Here is a 16658-nt window from a genome sequence, read left to right as displayed (position 1 = left end):
TCGTCATGAGGCATGGTTGAGCTGTGCTTATGACGAGCTGAGCTCGTCATGAATAAAGGGAACTCTGTGAATCCAGCACCGGGGGAGGGGGAAACCTCTAGCAGCCAAGGTGTTAAAGTGTGGACATTCTGTCCATAGCGGACGTAGTAACAGTCTCTTATGCAGTAACTGTTAGGCACAAATGTCAACAGATTAATAATCCCAGCCTCTCTTAATTTAATTTAACAAGCACCACACACATAATGATTTCTGAAAAAACTATACGTTAGCGGGTTAGTCGCATGAGTGGCTATAGATACACATGCTCCGCATACTCCTGGCATCTAGTGTTGGGCTCGGATAGTACAACTTGTTTTTCTTTGAAGAAGCATCGAGTCACAACAGGATATGCTGTGACCCTTCCCTTAGTACAGAATGCACATGGGCACCAACTCCACAGAGACTGTTTTTTTTCTGCTCTAAGACTGATGCAATCCTCAGGTTTTTTTTCGGGCCTAATTACTTTACTTTTCAAGGCCAATGACTCGGATAACAATTACTGCACGGTTGGCCCACATTAATCGATTCTCTCTATGGGAACATCACTCTACTACCACTGACTGCAGCCACTTCGACATTCCGGCGCTTTAGTCTTCGACTCGGTTGATTCTTTTTTGATCTCTGCAAAGCTGCTGGAGAATGCAACCAGGGAGTTGGTGACGTAACACACTCCCTTCCAATTTTGTCCGAGGTGCAATGCGACGCACCCCTGGGCATCCCAGTATGGTTGCAACCTATGCCTCTCCCCGACCACAAAACCTCCTGTGAGTTCTTTCTTGCTTTTCGGTGTAAGAAGGCCTTGTAGTGGTGAAGGGAAAGGCGGTGGGTACACTTGAAAATGCAGTAGCAATCATCCTCCTAGATGCCCAACATCTTAGGCGAACAAGACCCGCTTGGCCTCAAGGAGGCAGAGGCTAGTCCCGCTGTGTTCCTAGGGGCCCAACTAACTGCCATCCCTGAGACATTGTCTTTGAGTACCTCCAAGGATGAAGATCCAGATGTGGCTCCTTGGCATCCAAGGCAACATGGCTCTGCACTAAGAATACCCAGAGGAGCATGAGTATTACTCTAGTTCAAAGTTAGGGGACCAAAGCCCTGCTCACTTGAGCCCACCTCTCCTCTGAGGCAAAGCACCAGTCTTGAGGGAGTCAGGCTTCAAGCACCGAACATGGCAGAAAGAAAATCCAAGCTCCGGCCTACCACCACCCTAGGGCTCCAAAGTTGAGTAGGCTCCCAGCAAAGGGCATCGAGTCTCAACTATCATTAGCCCTGACCCATCCTAAGGGCACTAAAATGTCCTATTTGCAGCCAAAGTAGACACAAGAAATCCTCCGAGACTGAGTGCTAAGTCTGTAGTGGTCCATTTGATGCTGAAATCAGAGGAATTTGAGGCTCCCATTCTGGAGAGATTGGCATAATAGTTCTTCACCAGGCAAAAGTGGGTCTTCATACACACAAAGAAAGTCAAGGTCAATGCTAAGCTTCCCCTGACAAAACACATAGCCATGTAGCCCCCTATTCTTAAGAAATGGAAGCTAACCTTTGAGGAGGAGCTTGTCATCGATGCACCAAGACATCCAGGGCTCAAGAAACACAGGGACAAGGCTACAAGCTCTTCAGCCCTACTTCCCACACATAGAAAAACCCCACCACAACTTCCAACATCATCATGCCTGTATTCACCTCCCCATCGCCACCACCAGGGTTCCCCCGAAAGGTCAGTGCCCTCAGATTCTGAACCAGGTATCCCTAATGGTGGTGAGACCATTTTGATCAGTCTGCTAGGACAAGGAGTGACCACTGGGATGACTACAGTTTCGGCCCTGCGGCCAATGCATATCTGGTACCAAAGCTGGCTAAGCAACCCTGCCGGATGATACCACTATGCATCATGTCATGATTCGGAGGATAGGCTGCTACCATAAAGTAAATGTGCACGTCTTCCAAGACGGGGACGATTTTTTTAGTCAAGACCCTTTCTAAGATGGAGCGTACATCTCAGTCCCTCCCCATGATCAAGGGCATTCTGAAGTCAGCCCCAGACAATTCCTAAAGACTCCATCAGAGAATGGGAAGTAACACCACAGATCAAGAAGAAATTTGTGTCTTCTCCCAATGACCAACTTTACAAATGCAGCCAGATCCCCCTCACTCTCCCTGGCGGTACAAGCAGCAAAAGAACAGGCCTCAGCTCAAGCCATGAAGGATGCCCCCTACCCTCGGACAAGTGCTACAACGCCACCAGCAAGCCTATGGCAGTTAGTGCACCCACACAAGGGCTCATCACCAATTCATTTGGCTTACTGTCCAGGTACTGCAGATTTCACTGGAAGAAGATGAAGGCGCTGGTGCAGCAACTCTGTGAGATTTACAGAAAGAGGATGAAGAAGTTAGTCACGGAGTGACAAATCATTTCTTTTTCAGGTGATCGCAATTGATAATCATAAGCACTGAATTGTCCCACACACGTGTGGATCCTGGAGCACTTTTTCCAAAGTTATATTTTGGGTAGTATCACTGCCTTACTTCGGAAAGGCCAGGAAGTACATGTGACACGAAAGTAAACTCTGGCAGCCTACTAACAGGGTATATTCTCAATTCCATTCATTTACTTTAAAAGATGGAAGAAATTACATCAAGCCTTAAAATGGCACCAAATGAAAGAAAAGTGACATTTTAAAAACATCTTTAAGAAAACCTTTTAGTTTTCCTTTAAAGTAAATGATAGGGAAGGATAGGGCAATGTAACTGTATTAGCTACAGAAATGTAAGAAAGACAATAGAGCACTGCACCTTAAAGGGCACCCTGACGTCTAATGTCCTATCATGCCCTGTAGGTGTCAGTTGAATCAGTATTTTTTTCTGGCTTTTTCCTTGGAGAACCGAGATCAGCTTTTTTAATGTTTTTTTCTCTTGAAATCTCTTCAGAACCTCTTTAAAAGTGATTCACTCAACATCCTTTAGGACAGAGAGATTTTTCCTGTAATTATGTCACTGAAATTATTTTCTGTTTGCTCCATATTACATCTCTAGTTGTGAGCTGCCCAGAGAAGAGGTAGAGGTACTTGCTCGCTGTCGAAGGTTGCATCGACGTTAAGGGTCATACGACTTTGAGAAGAAAGAGACCATCAACATCGAGGGGTTCATCAATGTCGAGACATAGTTTGATGACGAGAAACTCTTAAACTGCAAAAAATAAGATAATTTAGTGGCTTTTGGGGATGAAAGTGGGCAGGCTCCCCTCTGAATCAGACTACTCCATGGCTTACTAACCTTCCAGACCTGCTACTAGAGTCATCATACTGGACTGTCCTTCTTCACCACCTGCTAAGCCACCTACAAAGTCTCCTCCTCCTCCACCGCCTCTGGTAATTCCTGCAGAAATTCCTCCAGCCATACCTCCCGAGTCTCCACAACCAAATGTTCCAGTGACACCTCCACCAAGGCATCAGATCTCGTTACTCACAACCCATACCTACCATAGGTCTAGATCAAATTAGAGGTATCCTATAGAGACTTCTAGCCACATAATCATTACCTTAGAATTATCCCCAGATGCTAGACTCAATCTGAAGTTTTTCATGAGCAGTTTTTCATGAGCAGTACCCCTGCCCACCAGTAGGTGGCGTCATTCAGTTCCTTGGGGCGTTGCTGCACGCGCTAGAAGTGACATATGTGGTGCCTATATAGGTGTCAAAAAAGAAAATTCCTTTCTGTGTTGTTAGTTTTTTGTCAGTGACCAAAAGGCCTACACATAAATTTCACCTTTAAATTGTGCTAAGTAGTGACACAGATACTTATTGCTACACAACACTAGAATTACTTTAGTCTCTCACATTTTATTATAAAAAATTATTTTCATTAAAACATTTTATCATACACATTTTACATAACATATTCATAATCATGTGCTCTGATGCAGATTTCGCCAATTCATATAACAATTCCTTTTAAAATTTCTGGCTCAGAGACACTATTTCATATGCATTGATTACTTCTACACATAAATCACAAATCAATATACAGTATCATCACATTCATGTTAAAACAGTAAAAAAGTCCTTAGTCGACGCGTTCCGGTGCTTTGTCGTATTGTAACACCTTCTTCAGGACAGACGTATGTTTAAAAAACCAATATTTCTTCTTTCTAAAAAACGAATACATATAATTAGTATTATTCAGCTAATTGAGAGGGCATTCTGTCTAGTTGTGTGCATATTTCATACCGTGTCACTGGTATTTTCTGGTTGTTATTGTCATAATGACAGGCATTCTTACTTAGATTATTGTGCCGTAGGTCGTTCTTTTGGGAATCTGGACCTCTCAACAAAGTGTTTCCTTTGTCATCTTTGTGGTACTATCAATGTATGTGCCACAGCTTCTAAAAATGGAGAGGAAAGTTGAGTAAATAATCTCACCTCTCTTCCTAAAATAGAGAAGGCCAGTAAAGAATTTCACTTTAGACACGGGCTCAAATGATGCCTATATGGATTAACAGATCATGATGTTCAATTATAACACAGACATAATTGAACATCATGATCTGTTAATCCATATAGGCATCATTTGAGCCCGTGTCTAAAGTGAAATTCTGCGCAGATTGAAAGTCGCAAGGACATCTGGAACACTAATCTCACCAATTTTAAGTAAGTGGAATCACAGATAATTACTGGCCTTCTCTATTTTAGGAAGAGAGGTGAGATTATTTACTCAACTTTCCACTCCATTTTTAGAAGCCGTGGCACATACATTGATAGTACCACAAAGATGACAAAGAAACACTTTGTTGAGAGGTCCAGATTCCCAAAAGAACGACCTACGGCACAATAATCTAAGTAAGAATGTCTGTCATTATGACAATAACAACCAGAAAATACCAGTGACACGGTATGAAATATGCACACAACTAGACAGAATGCACTCTCAATTAGCTGAATAATACTAATTATATGTATTGGTTTTTTAGAAAGAAGAAATATTGGTTTTTTAAACATAAGTCTGTCCTAAAGAAGGTGGTACAATACGACAAAGCACCGAAACGCATCGACTAAGGACTTTTTTACTGTTGTAACATGAATGTGATGACACTGTATATTGATTTGTGATTTATGTGTAGAAGTAATCAATGCATATGAAATAGTGACTCTGAGCCAGAAATTGTAAAAGGAATTGTTATATGAATTGGCGAAATCTGCATCAGAGCACATGATTATAAATATGTTATGTAAAATGTGTATGATAAAATGTTTTAATGAAAATAATTTTCAATAATAAAACTTGAGAGACTAAAGTAATTTTAGTTTTGTGTAGCAATAATTATCTGTGTCACTACTTAGCACAATTTAAAGGTGAAATTTATGTGTAGGCCTTTTGGTCACTGACAAAAAATTAACAACACAGAAAGGAATTTTCTTTTTTGACACTATTGATACCCGGTCCTTTCTGGTTTCTGGGAAACTCTCTTTTTCGAAAGGTGTCTATATAGGTGCCACCCCAGGAGGCAGAAGAACCTTAACTCATTACGGTTACTTTGATGCATCTGATAGAGACTACTAGCTGCAGATTCCTTACCATTAAATGTTTCCAGCCATCAGACTAGATAAGGAAGATTTTTTGGGAGCATTACCACTGCGTGCTGGTAGTTGGTGTTGATCGGCTCCAAATGCGGCAGCGTTCGTGCTAGAAGTGACATCAGCGGCACCTCTGCACACTGACGTCAATTCTTCTCTTTCCGTGCCAGTCAGCGCTGATCCTGAGAAGAACTACCCCCAGTCACTTTTTGTCTGACTTTTTTTTACCCTTTTGTCGAACATTTTTTAGACATTGTCTTCTGGTGTGGCAGGGATGTCCACGGGGAAGGTTGGTTACAGATGTTGGTTGCGGACCCGCACATCGTCTGCCTCTGGTGTGTTGAGCGCGACCATGATGCCAAGACCTGTTTTGATTGTCTCACCATCCACACAAGGCCTTGAGGGAGATATCCCTCAAGCTCCTTGCCGCTCACTGTGCGATGCCATGACAATAGCGATCCCGGTTGAAAGGAAAGTTCTGGGACTAGTCGCGGAGCAATTGATCCTATTCGTAGTCAAAGCAGGCCCACTCTGGTAAGTCCCACAAAAAAAAAAAGTCGTCGAAGAGTTCTTCGACTTTGCCCCATCGGTCAAAATCCTCCCACATGGCGAGGGAGTGTCGATACTCCAGGCCTGGCTCCACTGTTGAGTCTGTGCCTGGGCTGTCTTTCCAAGAGTGTCAGCGACCCCTACCCAACTCTGCACATTTTATTAGGCAATGCACCTCATCTTTGGGTGGCCTGTTCCCGCTGGAGTGCCTTTGGGCTCGCAGGTTCAGAAAGGGCCCCAACTCGTTTAATGCTGGTGCGTTCGTCCTTGCCACCAGTTGGGTCACGTGAATCCACAGGTGGATCCAGACCAGCATCAGCAGAGACACCTGGACCTTCCCAGGTGCCGGCCCTGCTATCGACGCTCCCAGCACCCGCCACCGGCGCCGCCTCAATTCTCATCTATGACTCCGACACGGAGCCGGATGTGCATCAACTGGAGCCATTCCCTTCAAGCCGAGCCCAAGCCCTATTCTTATGGGTTGGGACTTGGGGAAGATTAGGAGGGGCCACTGGACCCTTATGAATACCCCAATGAGGACAATTGGCATGAGGAATTGGTAGAAGCCAGTTGACTGGGCACCTCCGCAGATACTGGCTCAGTCTCTTCTCCTACCGTGGCTACAGAGAGGGAGCATAATTTGTTATGGTAGTGGGGGTGGCCGAGGTTCTGGACCTCAACTTGTCCTCATTGGCAGACATGCCGGGCTGGGTACAACTGACTTTTAAGGGGATGTCCAAGCTTAGCATATGGACATTCCTTTTGATGGCTCCTGTCTTTTTGGAGACAAGGCAGACTCTGCTCTGAAGCACTTCAAAAATAGCTGAGATTTGGCAAGGTCCTTGGGCCTTTCCATGGTCTCTCGCCAACCCCAGTCCATCTTTCGCTCCTTTCATGGCCATGGATGGAGTTCCCAACCACGTCCCTACCTGCCCAGCCAACGCACAAGTTTCCCAGCCCCTGTGTGACTGAGGATGCGGTACCCACAGACCCTCTGGGTCGGCAGCCAGTGGTCGGACCAGACCACTACCTCCGCGACAGCCTCCAAGCCTCTTTAGTTTTCCCTCCAACCATCATGGGCAACCAGTGGGAGGCAAGATACACCATCACCTGCACCACTGGACGTCAATAACATCCGACCGATGGGTTCTCCTGAATGTCTGAAGGGGCTACTCCCTCACTCCTTTTTCACCACCCCTCCTCCCATGCCACCCACTTGAAGGACACTGATGAAGGACCATCTCTCCTTATTCCACCAGGAAGTGGTGGCACTCATGGCCAGGAAAGCCATAGGGAGGGTGACAATATCAGAAGTAGAGCATGGTTGTTTTCCCAGTACTTTCTGGTGCCCAAGAAGGATGGCGGCCTTCGTCCTGTCCTAGACCTGTGCCCTCTCAATTTCTTCCTGAAAAAGAAGAAAATCTAAATACTTACGCTCCCTCAAATTCTGTCTTCCCTCGGCCCGGGAGACTGGAGTGTAGCGTTAGACTTGCAGGAGGCATACTTCCACATTTCCATCCTGTCAGCCCACAGAACTTACCTGCAGTTCACAGTTGGCCACAAGCACTTTCAGTTTGCTGTGCTCCCTCTTGGCCTTACCAGTTCACCTCGGGTGTTCACCAAGGTGATGGCGTGGTTGCAGCTCTTCTGCGGAGATCAGGGGTGCCAGTCTTCTCCTATCTCGATGACTGGCTGTTGAAGGCTATTTAAGGCGGGCTCGGACATCTGGGAGAGGTAGAGATCAAAGGCCTTTGGTCTCCAGTGGAATATGGACTCCACATCAAACTGTTGGAGCTCTGAGCGATCAGGTTGGCATTGAAAGCCTTTCTACCTTCCATAATGGAAAGGGTAGTGCAGGTGTTCACGGACAGCACCATCGCCATGTGATACTGCAACAAATAAGGTGAGGTGGGGTTGTGGATCCTTTGTAAGGAGGCCCTGCACCTCTTGAAATGGCTGGAACATCAGATCAGATCCCTGATGGTTAAACACCTGGCAGGCTTTCTGAATGCCAGGGTGGACACACGCAGCCGCGGATGCCTAACGGATCACAAATGGCATCTCCTTCTGGAGGTGTAGCAAGGTATCTTTTAGCAATGGGGGTAAGCTTGTTAGATCTATTCACCACTACCAAGAACACGCAATGTCAACAGTTTTGCGTGCTGGAGTTTCCTTGGTGGCTCTCACTTAGAGACGCTTTTTGTCCTTAGTGGAGTTCATGCCTCCTGTATGCTTTTCTGGCCATACCCCTCATGCCCAGAGTTCTCAAGGAGATCAGGAACGAACGGGCCCAGGTCATCCATGTGCTTCAGACTAGTTCTACTGATTATTGAACGTGGATGTCCAAATTTTTACCAGCGTGCTGGCCCATACACTGTATATTCCTAAACTGGTAAAGCCATACCAGTCAGAGTTTGTCCAGGGTAGAACCTGCAGTGATAATACAAAAAGAACCCTCATATAATCTTGTATCAAAAGTGGGGGATGTACCCACTCCGGTGATCATGTTGGCCACTTCTATGGTCAAGCTATGTTGTACTGTGCTCACATCCTGGATTGGATGGGTCAGTTGGGCGCATCGGTGACCATCGGGAGCCTGGCTGCTTGGCTTGTGTCAACTGAGGACTGCAGTGGCTAACTTTGAACCCCCTTGTGGGGTCGGCATGCAGGGCAGCAAGATCACACTCGGCAACCCCCACTCGCCTTGGCGGCTCAGTGGTGATGGGGGGGTCGGGGGTGCACGGCATAGCCGTGCCCTCTGGAGTGGTCTGGGTTGTGCCAGAGTACTGAGATGCTACTTGGGTGAAGAGCGACCTGTGACTGCACCACGACAGCCAGTCTACAACACACTTGCAGTCAGCCATTGTGGAGTGCCTGGAAGGCCCGGACCTGGTGGCGTTGATGCCTATAACTTCTACTACAACTTTCATTGCATGGTAGGCGGCTATACTCCTGAGCATGGAATGAGGACCGGAGGCTTGGGAGCCTATTTTGGGTTGTAACACACACGTTGATTGACTCGCTTTACAACTGAGGCCCTACTTTCGGGCTTGCTGCTGCCTCTTTGTCTGGGTCTTTCCGAGACATCCGCACTGAGCTGCCCCAAGACTGAATTGCACACAAACTATATCAGAGCACACATGCCATGTGCTGGGCACCCTTCCACTTGCTGCCCTCCTGCTACAGGGGGGTGAACTCTGTGTCCAACCTCTGATCGCCCTCCATTAATCCAGAGGATTGGGATCTACACATAGTGGCGAACTCCCCCCTTACACATGCTACTAGTTGGGAGATTGTTGTGAGGCCCTACATTAGCACTGTTCCTGGGGCTGGCCCTTAACCCAATCGTTGCTGGAACGGGCACAGATGTGGTAGCACCCATTACTACCATGGTACAGAGTGACCCTAAACAGTGTAAACTGCCTTTCTGAAAACTGAAAGCTGCTGATGAAGTGGAGACTGTGTCCGACATGGAGGGTGGTGCAGCAGGAGGACCTGCTGCGGAATCGATGACCGGCATGGATGTCATTGTGTCCGAGGTCAGAGCAGGATGCCGTACAATAGGTGCCCACTTCAACACTATCGCCAGCCACCTGGATCGCATAGGTGAACGCTTAGACAGACAGGATGCATGAGTTGTGGGAGAAATGGAGCACTTTTCTGGCATGGAGGACACTACTGCCCCAGTTATGAAGCACCTGGAGATGTTAGAGACATGGCTAAAGGTGGTGGCCATTAAAGTTGAAGATTTTGAGGCCAGAAGGCGTTGCAACAGTATCCGCATCCTGGGTATTTCGGAGACAACGGACACAGGACTGCTCAACCTCTTTGTTGAGTGGCTGCTCTCTAATGTATTGGGTACACTTCACTCCCCCATTCATGATGGAGCATGCACATTGGTCCATTGGCCTCCACCTAGTGCCTGGGGTCACCTCTAAGTTGATTGTTGCCCGATTCTTCAATTTCAGGAACCGTGATGTGGCACTTCGGAGGGTATGAGAATTGGGCTCACTCCAGTACCAGATATCTACTGTCTACTTCTTCCCAGACTCTACCATTGTGGTTTGAAGAGTGGCCCAACTGTGGTGGGGCTAAGGCAGCGTTGCACAAAATGGAACTCGGATTTGGAATGCTATATCCTGCCCGCCTCTGTGTGGATGTTTTTTGATAACCCAGCAGACGCAATGGCATTCTGCAAGAACCATGCAGGCAATCGCTCCCCTCTGGAATGCAAAACCCTCAAAGAAAACCTGCCAGACTGTTAAGTTGCAGCCAGCATGGAGCTTTTACTATCAGATTGAGCACCTCAATCGGTTCCCACATTGACTGAGAGAAGGGGCAATCCTCAAACGTCCTTCCGCCCCAATTGGACCAATCGGGCTGCCCACGAAGGCCCATCTACCTTCCTAATACCACATTTCATATTTCATATATCCAACTGCTGCTTTGGAGGCAATGTTTTGTTGTTTTTCTATGCTATTGGAATCCACTTGGCATGATGGCGTCAGGTGTGGGAAGGGGGAAGGGGTAAGGGGGATACTGTTGTTGGATTGTTTTTGTTGTTTTGACTATTTGGATACACTATCACGCTCACATACTATACCAGCTCCATAATGGCCTGATATTGCCCACAACTAAGGTTCACACATACACAAACACGCCTATTCACAGACAATACATTCATGTCTTGGAATATCCATGTCCTTAACAGCCCATGTAAGGGCAAACAAGTGCTGCAGTATTTACAGCTGCACAGTGTCGATATAGCCTTCCTTCAGGAGACTCATTTGCCTCCCAGTCCCTCGCACACGTTTGCGAAACACGGGGTCCACACCGATTCTTCTCTAGTTACAGTACATATTCCGGAAGTGTCTACGCTGATACATTAACGCTAAGCTTTCCAACCCTATGCCATCCATTCTGATGAGGAGGGCAGATATCTTCTGGTGGCAGGCCACTCAGCTGGGCACTGAGTACTGTTTGTCAATGTCTATGGCCCGAATGTTGACAACTCAGACTTCTTTCATACTCTACGGGTCCTGATCGATCATATTGATGCAGGTCACATTGTAATGCAGGGTGACTTTAATATGCTCCTTGATCCAGCCTTATACACTACATTATGGAACCCGGTGGGTAAGTCCAGCTTGCTACCTCTTCTACGGGACATATGCGATGCCAACACGCTTTGGGACGCTTGGCGCTTGGTACGCTCTGATTCCCCTGCATACACAGTCAATTCTGCGCCCCACGATACTTGGACGAGAATGGATTATTGATCCCTATCGGCCACACTTACACCATGGCGTGGCTCAATCACACATCTCCCATGGGCACTTTCTGATCATTCCCCCAATGAGATGAAGCCACGCATTTCTATTGCGGGCGGCTTTGAACGACATTGGCGATTCCCCAATATTTCACTCCGTGATGAATTTCGTATTGAGCTCCGTTCAGCCATCATTGGGTATTTTGAACTTAACAAAGTGTTGGTTCCCTCTCAGGTCACCCTCTCTAAGGCCTTCAAGGGATACACCAGGGGCAGATGTATATCTAAACATGCTGGGGTCCTGCGCGATATACGCAGGACTTTGACTCTCATTGTGGCAGAGTTAGACCACGTCAGTGCTCGGCATACCCCCGAGGCCCACTTGCACAGGCATGCTGTGTTGGCAGAGTTGAGAGAAATGTTGGGAAAGTATGTCAGGGCTCATTGCTATGGGGAAGGGGAAAGACTGGGGTGCACACTGGCTCACCTCTTAAGACTGCCAAGGGGAGCATCTTATGTTTCAGCGTTACACCGGGCAGACGGCACCCACATCACAGACACATTGGATATACAGACTGAGTTACTTTTTTACTACACCAATCTCTACACCAATGGACTGGGCGATGACAGTACTGAATGGGCAGCTTATGTGAGCAAGGTTGCGAGGGTCTGGCTTACCTCTGCACACCAACAGTTTCTTAGTGAGCCTTTCACCACCAAGGAGATCGTTCAGGGGATTGACTCCATAGACGGCTCCAAAGCATCTGGCCTTGATGGACACACTGGCGCTTTTTACATAGCGTACAAGCACATCTTAGGCCACACCTCCTTGTTATGTTCTCGGAAGCTTTGGAAACAGGGGTTCTCCGGCCTACAGTACCAGAAGGGGTGATTACACTACTTCTGAAACTGGAAAAAGACACTCAATATTATGGTTCCTATTGGCCACTATCCCAATTGAATTTTGATTAAAAAAATTTAGTCAAGCTAACATCAACCATCCTCGCACCCTAATGGACCAGATTATCTCTCCGGTCCAGTCTGGCTTCATCCCGCATCGCTCAACATCTCTAAACCTCTGTACAGTCTTTGCTGTCCTTAATATAATATCCCCTACGGTACCTGTGGTGGTTGTCCTATTGGACACAGAGAACGCCTTTGATTCTCTGGAATGGCCGCTCCTACACACCACACTTAGTAAAATGGGCTTTCTGTGTAACTTCTCATCCCTGATAGCGCTCCTCTACTTGCTGCCGACAGCCTGGATTAGAGTTAACTGCAAAGTATCGGCCCATTCTCAATCACGCAGGGGACACGACAGGGCTGTCCACTCTCACTGTTACTTTTCATTGTAGCAATAGACCCATTGATGCGCCACCTCCAGGATAAACATCTACTTAGGGTTTTGCAATTCAAACCAGGCCCACTTCTGGTTTCACTCTATGCCGACGATATATTGCTTTTTGTATGGCACCCTGCCGACAACTTATCCCCGATACTTCAGCAATTAGCGAGGTGTGGGGCCTTATCGGGCCTCCATATTAACTGGAATAGGTCAGAACTATTTCTTATGACAAATGCGACTTCTCGGGCGCACTGCAACTTCCCTTTAGCGTGGTGCAACAGCTCTATTTGACATCTGGGCATCCATATACACCAAGATAAGGAACAAGTCATTTGTTTAAATTACGGTCCGGCAGTGGACAGGCTGACCTCCCAGGTGGCGCTTTGGATTCGCCTCCCACTGTCTATGGTGGGACGCATTTCCATTATTAAAATGATGGTGCCCCCCAGTTTTTTATATTTATTTCAGAACAACCCAATACCACTGACGTGGCTTGTTTTTTATTTTTTTTATTTGAAAAGTTTTATAAAGCGCTGGCTAAACCCGGAGGTATCAGAGCGCTTTTCAAGAGGAGGTACCATAGATTTCAAAACATAGCTACATAGTTACAACATTTCAGGTAAATAATAACTGGAGAAACAAGAGTTACAACGGCATGGCTCAGGTAAGGGGAAACAAAGCAGACACGGGAGGGAGGTTCGGGGACGAGAGTAGAAGAGAGTAGAAAAGGAGGGAAAAGAGTGAAAAATGAAAGAGGAGAGCGAGGAGGTAGGAGGTAGGAAACACAAAGGAGCGACGAGAAAAGCCTTGAATTGGCTGGGACTCTCTTGTGCTCCCATATGAACACGGAGGCTTTAGAGACCCTCAATTACATTTATACTACCCAGTTGCACAGTGTCAATTTGCCCGACACTGGTACCATGCAGATGCCTGCGTACCATATTCCAAACCTGAGGCTGACCTCACGGCTCCGATGTCACTGAGAGCGATTCTACCAGGGGGTCTCCCATTAGTTCCAGATTATATATAAACACTGTATGCAACTTACTGGGCTTGGAGACTGCTAACTCGTATGCATGGTGGATAAATGCTACACTCCCTTGCGATCCCCCTGGCTGACAACCCCTGGCTTCCCATTACCAGGCAATGTTTGGTCCAGCGTACACTGATGACACATGCTATACACTCATTCGAAGACATTTTTCCGGATGGGCATATTTTCTTCTGTACAGAAGACGCACAACCTAAAGAATCCACCACATGGACCATTTTGGGCTACAACGGCTTCAGAGCACGCTAAGGGCACAGATTCCTTCTTACCCCATCGCCCCTGCCTAGCTCCCGCCGCTGACATTAGTGATCACTGGCACGGAAGGAGACAGGCTCGTCTCCTGCCTGGGTATTCTACTAACCTCAGACTCCAAACTCAGGCCTGCATGGGAGACAGACTTGGGCCATCCCCTGGATGACAAAGACTGGACTGCATGTCATACGAAGACTCCCCTAATCTCCCTTAATCCTCGTCATAAGCCAGTACAGTACAAATGTTTGCGCAGAGCATATGTCACACCCATAGCATTGACCCTTATCAACTCCGCCCATACATCAGAATGCCTAAAATGCAACACAGAGGCCCTAGACTTTCCCCATATGCCGTCGCGGCCTGTCCCCTGCCAAAGTGGCTGGGCGGGCTGCCGGAGGGAGTTGGAGGAGGGGGGGATACTCAGGGTACAAAATAAAAATAAATAAATAAAATAGACATACCTGATTGTCACCGCCACTGCCATCCACTCCATCCAGCTCTTCCTGTTTCTGAGACAGGCTCCCAGACTTACTTCACTGCCGCCAATCATGACGCTGCATGAAAGCAGCATCAGGATTGGCATGAGCACTAAAAATTTGCACTTCCAGGCAGACATGGAGCCTGTGCCTGCTTTTGCCACCCCCAGAAACAGAGCTGGGGATGGAGAATGCTTCACTGTGCATGAGATGTTCGGCCAGCCTGAAACGGACAGCTAAACACATCATGAGCGGTATATGGTGGACAAGGGACTGCATCACCACAGTGTCATCCCCCTGAACCCGGCTCCAAGACTCGTCAGAGTCCTGGGGGCGGGTCCAGGGGGATTAAAATAAAACGATCATAAAACGGTTTAGAAACCTGTTTTATTATTGTTTTATTTGCTGCTGGTGGCGGGGGGCGCCGCTTCCCATATGGCGTGGACATGTAATACTGTGGCACCATACTGAAGGGAGGTAGTCGTTAAACTTGCTTTGATGATGCAAATGGTGCTTGAACCCTCCCCCTTACTAGCACTGCTAGGCTATGTACACCACATCCCCAAATCTATCAGTCGATATGTCGCCATTGCACGACTTTTGGCCAAAAGGGAGAAAGCCATTAATTGGGGGAGCAAAAACTTACCCAAAATAGCAGCATGGATAAAATGTCTAATATACTGTAATACTAATTGTGAATTGCATGCAACCCTACAACCACCCACCTCATGCCCTAAAGATATACAGCAGCTGCTGAGAGATTACCTACTAAAATTGGACTCCCCAGACGCAGCTTAACCACCATGAGCTACCCTTCCTGGTGACTGCGGACACTGCCCATATTTTTCTCAAGAGTCTTTGGAATGCATGGGCCTTGAAACATTCCTACTGTGTCATTATGAGGTGGAATGTTAAGCTAACATGATATTCATTGTTGTATCTAGTTCCCTGTTTGTTATGTACATAATGTAACAGCGCACTATATCACTTCTCATTTCTCATATGGTATAATTTGAAAATTGAAAAAAAAAAAAAAAATAATATATATATCAAAAGTTCTAGGAATAAAGACCTTCTCCTATCCATGGGCGATAAAAATGCATTTGATAGGGTGCCTGCCTTAGCCATACTTGATAGAAACCCTATCTGGTCGGGTTTCTGCTGATGTTTCGTGGCCTCGATATTTAGAGGAGCACAAGAGTGTCTGTCAACAGCAAGCACTCTTAATGAATACCTATCTAAAGAAGTACAAGACAGGATTGGCCTATGTCAATCTTATTATTTTCATTCTACGTGGAACCAATGGTGGAGATAGTAAGGAATAGCCCAAATATTTAGGGGTATTGAAAGGGCAAAGCCTGGATGGACCCAATCACTTCCATACTGAATTGATTACCAAAATCAAAAATTCAGGTAATCCTCTCGCTGTAGCTTGAAACTATGAAGATCCCTAATATTAAATTTAGGTACCCCAAGTGACCAACTCGATTGCAATACAGAGGCAGTTCTCATTCATATCGGCCCCAAAGTTATTAACTATCTGGGGATACAATAGAACCCCACTAAGTCTGCCACCATACAGCCTAATTACTGAGTACACCGTGGTACCATTCGAAAGGATTCCCAATCGTGGCATAATGCAGGGCTTTCTTGGCTGGGCTGGAATTCAGTGTTAAAAATGAGCATACTCCCTAAAATGATCTTCCTCCTTTAGACGCTCCCACTCCAACCACGGCTGCACACACCAAAAAAATCTGCAGGATGTTATAAATCATTTTATCTGGGGAGGCAAGAAACTCAGACTGACCAAATGCCTAACTACAAAACACCTAGAAGAGAAGCCACTGTAGCTGAGCTTTTCTACCATGGGAGTGAGTGCCCGTAATTAACTTTGGATTTCAGGATTTTTCCTCCCCTGGACGTTATTTCAGGCCCAACTCCAGCCTGTATAACACAATGAGTGTGTTTCCTTTGTTTTTTCTTCTGTGCCTATATAAGAATTTGCCCTATTGCCAACTTGACACAAAGAGAAGAACTTGCTTGAATCGTTCCCTGTCATCAAACTCTCATGGTAACCTTCATTCACAGTACTAAATAATTGCATTGT

The 16658-nt window shown here is 46.6% G+C and overlaps 1 protein-coding gene across 14 annotated transcripts in view; it reads left to right on the top strand.

Annotated features, from left to right (window-relative positions):
* The window catches only part of CACNA1A (calcium voltage-gated channel subunit alpha1 A), a 1308076-nt gene that overhangs the window by 1187430 nt on the left and 103988 nt on the right, over window positions 1–16658 (top strand). The gene's annotated exons all lie outside the window — the stretch shown is intronic.

This window comes from Lissotriton vulgaris, chromosome 1_1 (assembly GCF_964263255.1).
Source record: "Lissotriton vulgaris chromosome 1_1, aLisVul1.2, whole genome shotgun sequence".
Taxonomy (NCBI): domain Eukaryota; kingdom Metazoa; phylum Chordata; class Amphibia; order Caudata; family Salamandridae; genus Lissotriton; species Lissotriton vulgaris.
The sequence above is the reverse complement of the archived record's forward strand: the minus strand, read 5'-3'. Positions and strand labels throughout refer to the sequence as shown.